General features: G+C 34.5%; 1 long non-coding RNA gene across 1 annotated transcript; it reads right to left on the reverse strand.

Annotated features, from left to right (window-relative positions):
* Window positions 1–1,750: 1,750 nt before the first annotated feature.
* On the reverse strand, window positions 1,751–10,057 carry LOC132641073 (uncharacterized). Its single transcript, XR_009582663.1, has 2 exons — window positions 9,709–10,057; window positions 1,751–8,570 (listed from the first exon to the last, which is right to left on the reverse strand). It is a non-coding gene; the product is annotated as an uncharacterized LOC132641073 (long non-coding RNA).
* Between the last annotated feature and the right edge of the window lie 1,002 nt (window positions 10,058–11,059).

The following is an 11,059-nucleotide window of genomic DNA, read 5'->3' on the forward strand; positions in this document are numbered from 1 at the left end:
GAACCATTCCCCTATTAATAATACAAATTAATGCCATAGTAATGATGAGTAATAAAGAGGACAATAATGCTGATGAATTCCTCGTGGAAGGTTCAAGGCTTATTTGTAACGGTTGACCGTTAGCCTTCCAACTGGTGCTACTTCAACGGGCATCCGGACCCTTTAGTGTCTTCAGAGCCACTAAGCCTCTTTCGGAGGCTTTGAATGCTGACTTTCACTTGAACTATATCCACTGACATGTATCATCATGGTATTCGTTCAGTTGTATTCTATGAATTTAGCCCAATACAATTGTATAGTTGTAAGGGTATTTTAGTCATTACAACTTGTAGTGATTCGTTAGGTAATTAGGTACCCAACTATAAATAGGACATCAATGTGTACTCTTCTATTAAGAGGAATAGTATCTCTCATACGCTCTTTTCTCTCTCAATTCTCTTGGTTCTTCTCTTGATCTTGTTAGGGTTCCATTGTTGAATCCTTTGACAACTTCATGGTATCAAAGCAGCCTAAACAATTCTGGTCATCACCTAAGTATTTCATATATTGCCATTTCTAAAATTCAATCGCAACATCACAGAATTCAGTCATTCGAAGGAATTTTATTGTTATTAAAGAGTTCAATTTCAATAGGGGCTAATGGAAATTCGAGCATAGTACCGGCCGATGCAAGTACATCAACTGGATCAATCAATACTCATACAGAAGTGATCAATTACTATCATCCTTTATTTCTTCAATTCACATATGTAGGTGGAGTTGCTATAATTTTTTTTCAATTGAAAGGGAATCAGAATTATACTCTCTGGATTAAATTTATCAGAATTGCACTTTCAGGAAGGAATAAACTAGGTTTTATAAACAAAAATTGCAAGAAAGAAAATTATCTTGAAACTCTGTGGGATCAATAAGAGGGTGTGACTACTCTTGTGCTTTCCTGGCTTATGAATTCAGTAGCTAGCAATTTGGTTGGTGGTGTAGTTTAGCAGCAAATGCACAAGCTGTGTGGGAATATCTAAAGAGATTTTTGAAAATGTTGAAAGTTCAAAGTCATTTAATATCCATCAAGAAATTGCTACATTACTCAGCCTGTGTCTCTAGATTATTCTAAATTGAAAGAACGTTGGGATGCATTTTAGTCTATGGTTACTGCACCTCGATGCTACTGTGAGAGGTCAAAGGACTTTGTTCTATATCTATAGAGACATAAATTTTATCAGTTTCTCATAGGATTGAATGAGTCATTTGCCCAAGCAGGGAGTCACATCCTTCTGATGAGTCCTTTACCAAATGTTAATCAAGCATACTCTATGATAGTAAGTGATGAAAATTAAAGAGCTATAGGCAGTTCAACTAACTCAACTAGTTTGTTTGGATCAATCTCTGGGATAGTTCAAGGGATAAATGATGTAGAAGCTGCAATGTATTCTAGGGCTAGAAATCAACAGTTCAAAAAGAGATACAATTCTAATTACAATAATAATGCCTTTTAAATCATTTGAAGTATGACAAGGAAGCTGACGCACATAAAAGGAAAGAAAGGAAGATCCAAGTTCAAACAAGGTTTGATTTTCCGGTACAATTAATGAAACCAAAACCTGCTTGGATTTAATGGTGACGACAACTACTTCTATATAAATACACGAAAAAGCTTTGGAGCAAACCACAAATCACAATATTCCAACAAGAGGCTTAAGTGAATGCAATTGTGTAGCGGTAATTATACTGGCCGCTAAATCTGTTCCCAAAATTACTCGAGCAACCTTTTAGCGTTCAATCAAATTGCCGCTAAATCCAATAAAATTTCAGCTAAACTCATTCCCAAAATGGTTCGATTAACACTTTTAGCGTCTATATTTATTGTCGCCAAAACCAAATAAATAGCTACTAAACGTTACATGCTTTAGCAGCTATTGTGCAGCGACTATTGTAATACCTTCTAAACCCATTTCTAGAATGGAATTACTAAAAAAACTTGTGACAATTATAATGGTAAATGCTAATAAAACTTGCTACTATAATTCTTGAAAAAATATTGTATTCATTAACTCAAGATAAACAAAAGCAAGTACTAATTCGTAACGCCAATTTAATAAAAAAGAACTAAATAGCTAATGTCATTGTAACTATTCCTATCGAATAATCGCAATAACAAATTTCTAAATGCATATCCTTCATTCAATTCTAGCAAATCTCATAGTATTGAAATCTTCCACATGCTATTTGAACATCATGTTGTGTTGACCTGAAATAATAAAACAAGTTATTCTCAAAAAATGAAATCTATTCAAAAATAAATTGTTCATCTACGTCTAATATAATGTGAAATTTATCAGACTCATTAGAAACTTTATTAGGAGTGGAGATGAAAAATACTGAAGGTCAACATGAAATCATTTTGTGAACTTATACCACAGGATCTAAGATGGAAATTGGTTGAGTTCCATAGGGAGAGGCAAACAGTATTATCATAACATGGAACTAACGTTATAAATCAGAGAATGTTTACCAATTAAATTTTTGGATAAAACAAAAACTGTGGAAGTACTTTCTGCTTTACCATTTCCTTCTTCTCTGTCACTCATGGACACATACAATATGTAGGTATATACATGACCTGTTTGTAATTATTCAGGGACGGGGAGCAAGGAAGGGATTACTTTTAAAGTTGTATTATGTATTCTCAACAGCTAAGCATTTCATCGACCTGTTTTTGCATATGAGAATACAGAAAGAGGTTTGTCAAATAGAGTCATGTGCAACTAACTGTATTAAGTGCCTCTTTCTGATTTTCAATGAAATATATCATCTTATACCGGGATATTTTCCATCACTTTTACTTTTATTAAAAAGAATGATCTCTCCATATTTCATCTATGAACATACTAAGGAAACAACATGTGACTTACAAGGTGCCTATATGAGATATGATAGATTTTTTTATTAATAGTTGTTACTGTCGTTTCTCTTCCCCGTTTAAAGGAAGAGAAGCATATTCTGCATGGAGACAATATATAGAAGCTTAATTAACTGGAGAAAAGGTTGTCAAGTGTCCAACTCACGACACTATTGATCACCATAAATGCTTTTCTTCAAAATCCTTAGCCTCATTTGATCATTTTCAGCCACTTAAAGCTAAAATCGGAAAAGAAAAAATAAATATGCAGGTGCAAAATCTACAGAAATATCAGTGCTATGGCAAATATAAGAACATGGTAGCAATTCTTTTTTATCAAAAACAGTATTGTTAACATAGTAGCAATACTTTCTGGTATCTTGTAGTTAAAAATAAGGAAAATTTTACCTCACTCATGAAGCTATCATAAACACTCGAGAATTTTAAGTTCGTGACAATGTAAATGCTCAATAGCACATAGGGAATAAAAACCAAGCAATACCAATGTGAGTCCCTAAAAGGTAAATTAAATTTCACAGGTTTCAATAGGACTTCAAATAATTAGAAAACGAAAATACAAGTGAGTCAAGTGAATTTATAATGAAAAAATGTCCAACATTAAGATTAATAAGACCAAAGGCTCAGTAAGAAACCTTGACAATGAGAAAAGACGTACCTTTGCTCATGATAAAGATGTATGTTTTCCTACCATAACTATTTTCTGTAATATGTGAACTACCTAGCCAACTGGAATTACTTGTAGGAGATGATAGAAGTATTTTAAATATTATATACCTGGAAAAAGTAATATTGTTAAAGTAAGAAATATGCTATATATGTGAATTACAAAACTGTGAATATGAAAGACAACTCTGTCCACAAACTCTTCTTCCAAAGCAATACCAACATTTGTTACTAGTAGATAATGGGCACCCTGAGCTAAAAGACAAGCAATGTGAGCTTGACTAGAATTTCTTAAGTTGGATCAGAACAAAAAGTACAATGTACTGTGAAAAGTTAATGGATAAGGAATGGAATCATTCAAGGTGTAAATAGAGAGAATTCAGCGGAAAGTTAGCAATGCGACATTTTTTGCTTTGTATTTTGATTCCAATTTTATAGAGATTCGAAAATTTCACCTTTAACTTCAAATTTATTTACAATGACTAGAAGATTAGAAAGGACAAAACAAAATCATGTTGCGCAACCATTTTATACCAAAAGAGCAGCAATCAGAAGCAATCTCTAATGAAATAATGCATGATAGGGCGTCTTATATATGTTCAATTAAAGACAGTTCCTTGCATATGATGCATCTAGTTAAGATCTGTCAAACTGAAGCTAGAAACACAAGATCATGTTTCTAAGACAAGCATTGATATCTCAAGTTGTTCATGCAGCTATTTCTAAACTTCAATCTGTAATGACAATACTCCAGTAATCTCTATACCCCTGCATCAAACACCAGACACCCCAAAATAATAAAGACAATACGAGAGTATAGATTACGATAGTCATGAGAAAAATCTAATAGTGCTTTAATAGAGCCTTTCAAGCCACCATGCCATTCTATCAAAAGTACATGTTCCACATAACTTAGATGCAATAAAAACTGCTTAGATCAGTCTGAGTTTTTTTCTTTATGGCATATTTCAATTAGCTCGAACTCTGTATGTATCCCTTCTAGTAAAATTGTACAAAATATTTGAATGTCTTTTATTCTAATTTGAAATTTCTATTGTTTGATGTTATAGGATCTAGTATTTTCTCTTTGTGTGTAGGCTAAGAAATGCATCATAAAAAAAACCTCCATTCCAACATTAGGGGTCCTAATATTGGTCCACTAGATATTATAATCAAATCTAGTGGAACATTATGAGCATTTTACACTTTTGAAACTTTGATACTCAAGAGATTTGTTAAATAAGACATGACAAACTGAAACTCCTTATTATAAGGTGAGCATAGTCTAAGATTCACTAATAAGTTCAACAAATATACTCCAATAATAATGGTCCAACAGAAACTTTGTGTTACACCCCGAAAAAATTCATGTTACCAAGGCTGTAGACGGCTTAGTATGAGCTCAAGGGAGAGTAAAGTTATACAAGGACTAGGGATGAAGATTATATTATATGAGTATAAGAATAACATATATATGACATTTGGAGACCCTATGGAGTAATCAGTTAACATGTTACTTGATGAATAGCCCTCGTAACCATAAGTTAAGGTGGGGCCCACATGTCGGAATTTTATAAAGGACATATGAAAAGTGATGAGTAGTACATGGGAAGTTGAGCAAGTCTTAAGAAGGACCCTGAAGTCAAATATGTGCATAAGCCCTCCAAAAGGATGATTTAAGGATACGTTTTCGGATGATTTGACTTGGAGGGGCCAAAATGCTATTATAAGTTTAGAATTTGGAAACACACCAAAATGAAAGTTTTAGATAATGGAAAGATCTTTTTAACCATAGGTCGTGGACCCTCATACGATATCGGAATCAAGAGTTATGGCCATTTTAAGATAAAGACTTCAAGGTGCCAAATGGCTTCCGCGGGTCCCACTTGAGAAGGTCGGTGCAACCGACTTATGAGGGGTGTAAATACCCACATTAAATCCATTATTTCAGCATTTTACATTCTCAATAGTCCTAGAAACTTCTCAACACAACCCCCAAACATTTATAACCCATTAAATCAAGAATGTAACAAGATTACACCAAATTATTCCATGGAAGGTGATTGTTCTTGCTTCTACTTGATGTTGTGGTATGTTTGGTCTTGAAGAAAGTTGGTGTGGCTGAATTTATTCAAGTATAAGGTATGTTCTTCATCCTATATCTTATGTTGAGTGGATTTGAAGGTGTAGCAAGTCTTAAAAGTGAAAATAGTTATGGAGGAAAGGTCATAAAGTGTCGTGTTGTAGTTGTTGTGTTTATGGACTGCTTTGAGCATGTTGTGGCCATGTGGCTGGGCTGATTTACATGTATAGAGATGGTATATAATGTTGTTGGTGTGTTGATGAGATTATGCTCCTTGATTGGGAAGAAAGGAAGTGTATATTGTTGTTGTATGTTGAAAAACATCGTGTGGGATGTTTTATGGAATATATTGGTATTGATAATATTGTTGTTGATGTTGGTATTGTTGTTGTTATTGTTGGTTGCTGGATTGTGATTTCGGGCTAGGCATATAAACAGGGGAGATGCTACCCGAATTTTGGCAGATTCTAAAGGAGTTTGGTTTAAGGACTTGAGATAGGCATATGACGATAAGTCTAACGGTAGTGTAATTTCTCTTGAGTTTAGATTTGCAAATTCGGGAGAATAAGCGTTAATTCGTAGGAGATCAATCAGGTATGTTAAGGCTCGTCCCTTTCTTTCAAAGTCATGATCCCTATGGTACGATATCATAAATGCTTCCATAACTTCTTTGTTTTCAAAAGATAAAAGTTTATGACTCCAAGGTATGATTCCTTTCCCGATAATCCATAAATGTTTTCCAAAATGCCCGTATTTTCCAAACCAGAGATTTATGATTCTGTGAGCTCTTATGATAACAACGATGAACATGTTTTTTTACGATGATAATGATGATGTCAAAGATGAGAATATTTTCTATGATGATTATGATGATGATGATTTTATGGTTAAAAGTATCAAGTTATGAGATCAAGGCTTTTATGAGATTATTGAGCTTATTTCATGATTTCTCGATTTTATTCATTGTTGTTGGTCTCGCCTTATAATAATTGTTCCTTTAAGCTGAGATAAAGCGATGATGATTATTCCATAATATAAGTCGGCGATTACCGACCTTACGTCACTTTGCTAAAGTAGTAGCTTATATTTGAACCCTCATGCATGCTATGAGTATAATATGTGCATAAAGTTATTTTGTGACATTACCAAGTTCTACTATTTCATTTTGCTTATGCACTGCACTCATTCTCATTCTTCATGTATATATATATACACAGTTGACAGGGGGTGACGATGTGACCTTTGTTGTGATGTATGTATATATAAGGCACAGTTGACAGGGGGTGACGATGTGGCCTTTGTTCTGATGTATATATATAAGGCACAGTTGACAGGGGGTGACGTTGTGGCCTATGATGTGATGTTTATACATATAAAGCACAGTTGACAGAGGGTGACGCTGTGGCCTGTGATGTGGTGTTTATATATATAAGGCACAGTTGACAGGGGGTGACGCTGTGGCCTATGATGTGTTATTTATATATATAAGGCACAGGCACAGTTGACAGTGGGTGACGCTGTGGCCTATGTTGTGATGTTTTTAGGGGTGACGATGTGGCCTATATTGTGGCATTTCTATAGAGATATGTGTTTTGTTGATATAGCCATAATGATTTATTTATCTTTGCACATTCATTGAAATGTCTCAGATGTCTTCCATGATTTTATGTACATATCGATTTAAAAAGGTTAAAGTTGCATGTATGGTATCCGCCTTAAGAGGCAATCAAATGCACAGGTCATCTTTATCCCTTGTTATGTTCTATATTTCTTATTATGTTGTTGTTCATGCCTTACATACTCAGTACATTATTCGTACTGACGTCCCTTCTTGTGGACGCTGCGTTTCATGCCATGCAAGTATATACAAATGAGTAGAAGACACTGGCTATAGGATGTTCCCAAGCTATTAGCTGGATTGGTGAGCTCCATCTCAGTTCGGAGTGTTGCCGAGTCAGAGTACTTATGTTATGTTATCTCGTATACGTTAGAGACTTTTGCAGACAGTGTCCTATGGATAGTGCGTCGAGATGTCGACAGTTGTGTAAAGCGACCATATAGGTTGATGTGTTTTTATACTTTATTTTTTTAAAAGATTTTATTGTGACTAAAGGTTTTCTTTGAATTAACGATAAGGGAGAAGTCCCTGATTTGACGAAAGAGTTTTATTGAAAAGTTTTTTTACTTGACGGAAGCGTCATTTCGTAGATTAAAGGTTCACAAAGAGTTGTGACTCCTGGATGGAATCGTAGTATGACACTCAGCCGAGTAGGGTCTTGGCTATCAGTCGTGGCTCTCCGATTTGGGTCGTGACACTTTGACACCTATTGAGCACCATTAATTAAAAAACAAAAGATAAACAAATTTTCAAGACCAACTATATCAGATGATTTACTCATAAAATTCCAAACCCACATACAAGGAAACTCTATCTAAGACCAATCTAACACTTCCTTAGTATGTCAATTATTTCATATGAATCCTCTTACATAAGTACAATTACTAATCTTACGATTAGAAACGCTGACCACCCTCCACCAATTCCTCCTCCCACAAATAAAAAGCGATGTAGCCATGCAGTTTGGGAACTTAAATTAAAAGAGCATCGGCAGAACAATGTAGTTTTGGAAGATTTACAAGTAAAATATTCCAAATTGTCATACCTCCATGATTCCTTAATTTCATTAAAGCATTAGATATGAAAGTTTCAAATGAAATATATGTCCATATAGAAAACATGAATAGAGCTGTGATGACAATGTTAGGCTTGTGCAAGTTGATCGAGAAATTCAAATCAATTTTCTCAAGATCTCCTTCGATGAAAGTCGCAAATTACGCAATATAACTTGGAATTCTAACGTGCATCGGAAGCAAAGCTTGAGCACAATACCATAAAAATGCTTCACCCTGCAAATTGAAATAGTACTAAATATAATATGAGCAAAATCTTGAACTTGCAACTCAAGAAGAGATAAATATAAGGAGAACAGTTCCTGTCCCACAAATAATTCAAGAGCGATTTAAGAGTCATCTCCTTTAGAAATGGAATTATCCTCATCTTGTAAGATACAATAGTCAACCTATAGGGGAGAAGGATTGATTAAGAGATTGACTTGGGAAACCTGTATTTGGTTCAAGACTATAGAACTTTCACGGTCTAGAAGTAATATGACTTCCAAAGTGAGTAGTTAATTTTAGGAATTTCTTCATCTTAAGAGACAAAGAAACGACATATCTACAATTATATTAACATCCCACTTTAGGAATAGTTGTAATTTTCTCTACCATTGGCCTCAAGCATTCAGGATGGTCAAAAGACATAAATATTCGAAAAAAATGAAAAGATTACACAAAAACTACATTTTCATGTAAACATCAAAGCAGTTAGAACAGAAGGCTACCCTAGGTAGTGACAGATCAACTTAATGAGAGTTGACAATATACTAGTTCACATATTAAAATCAAGCCAAATATCATTAACAATATTATCCAATGCCTATCCTATTCTACTGTCTTGAGTCAAACGATTTTTAGTAATTCCTATAATTACTCAAATTGTAAGTTTATGTTGGCTAGTTGGAAGATAAAGGAAAAAGTTCAACAACTTTAATGAACATTCGGAGATCTCATTTAAGTTTAAAATCCCCAGCTTTGTACCTTAAACCTACAATTTCTCATCCAATGTCATTAATATCTTAACACTTGCGAAAAAAAAAAAAAAAAAGATAAAAGCGATTAAATTGCATAAATAATCAACTTCATATAAAAACCGAGATGATGAAATGTTAGTATCACAAAAGACCCCATCGCACTCACAAAATACTTTCAAACATCGTAGATCTCTTCCCCGATCTAGTAACCTCACCTTAAGCACCGACAAAATATAGACACACATCTCTCGATTGGCATATAAAGGTCATACAAACGAAAATTGAGAGTTTTTTCATGCCAATTCCAAATATTGTAAGCAACTGACTATGAGAGAGAAAAAAACCTAAAAATTACATCAACAGCGAGAGACGGAACCCGCACAAAGGAAACTTACCTGTCAACAGTATAGAACGACAACAAGCTTGTCTTAGAAAGAGATGGAGAAGATATTGTCGCAGAAAGTTCAAGTCACTCATCGATTTTGGCTGCTAGGGTTTTGGCTACAAATATGAGTAAATTGATTCTAAAAGAGAGAATATTTTTTTGGAGGGAATATTTAGCGTGCCAAAAATATGGGAGGGAAGTTAAAATACTAATGATTCGGAAAAAAAAAAAAAGATAAAATATAATGCAATGATAGCGGAAAGCATAAGTTTAGTGGCTATTGTTTTTAATTGCCGCTAATGAAGTATTTATTCCCGGCAATTGAGCAATTAACTCTATAGAATAATGTACTGACAATTAAATTATGGCCGGTAATTAATTGCCGCGGAAAGCCTTTTTTGTAGGAGTGTTTTTTACTCCCGTGAGCAAGGAGTTTTCCATGTTAAAGTATTTATGTTGATTTAATATTCTTGCTGCATTATTTTCGTACGCAAATTGTTCTAAGAATCTAATTATAAGAATGCATATGAGTAGCCTGATCGTAGCAAGTGATATCAGAGCTACACCTTTCTACATAGGCTAGTACCTTGAAAGATGGAAGCACATCCTATGTTTCAAAGAGGTGAACCAATCAACAAACCGCCATACTTGATGGAAAGCACAACTAATGGTGGAAATCAAGAATGGAAGACTTCACTATCACTTAAGACTTTGATGCCTGGAGACTAATTTGAGATGGCATAGAAGAGTCCTCAACTACCGCTGGCAAAGACCAAGAAATTGACCGATCACACATCAAAGCAAAGGAATTCCTTATCGAAGGTACTACTCTCGATATCCATGAACAAATCCTCTCGCATATTAGTGCAAAGAAGATATTGGACATCCTTCATGCAATCTATGAAGAAGGAGATTGTCCCAATTCATAGAGACAAGTAAGAGATCTATGATGAAGATTTCCCCTCAGAAGTTCTCACAAAACTTATCCTCAGAAAAAACAGAAGAGAGCACAAAATGGATCTAAAAGATTTGGGTGATGAAATAGAAGAAGAGACATGAACGACTAATCTAAAAAACAGAAATCATCCCTCTACTGAAACATGGAAAATCTAGCCCTTATGGCCAACTAAGATATTGAAAAGTCGATCAAGACTCTGCGAAAGAGTTACCAGTCGATGAGTGGAAAGATACAAATCAAGCCATATTAAAAACCCCAGAGTTAACTGCTAGTGAAGAATGAAACATAGCTAACTCCATTATATCAATTGATCAAAAGAAAACATTTTAGAAAGTTGAAGATGACAAGGATGAGGATATCAAATGTTTCTCAGAAGTAAGAGAAGAAATCAACCATTACTCCA

This window comes from Lycium barbarum, chromosome 5, assembly GCF_019175385.1.
Source record: "Lycium barbarum isolate Lr01 chromosome 5, ASM1917538v2, whole genome shotgun sequence".
NCBI classification, from domain to species: Eukaryota; Viridiplantae; Streptophyta; class Magnoliopsida; order Solanales; family Solanaceae; genus Lycium; species Lycium barbarum.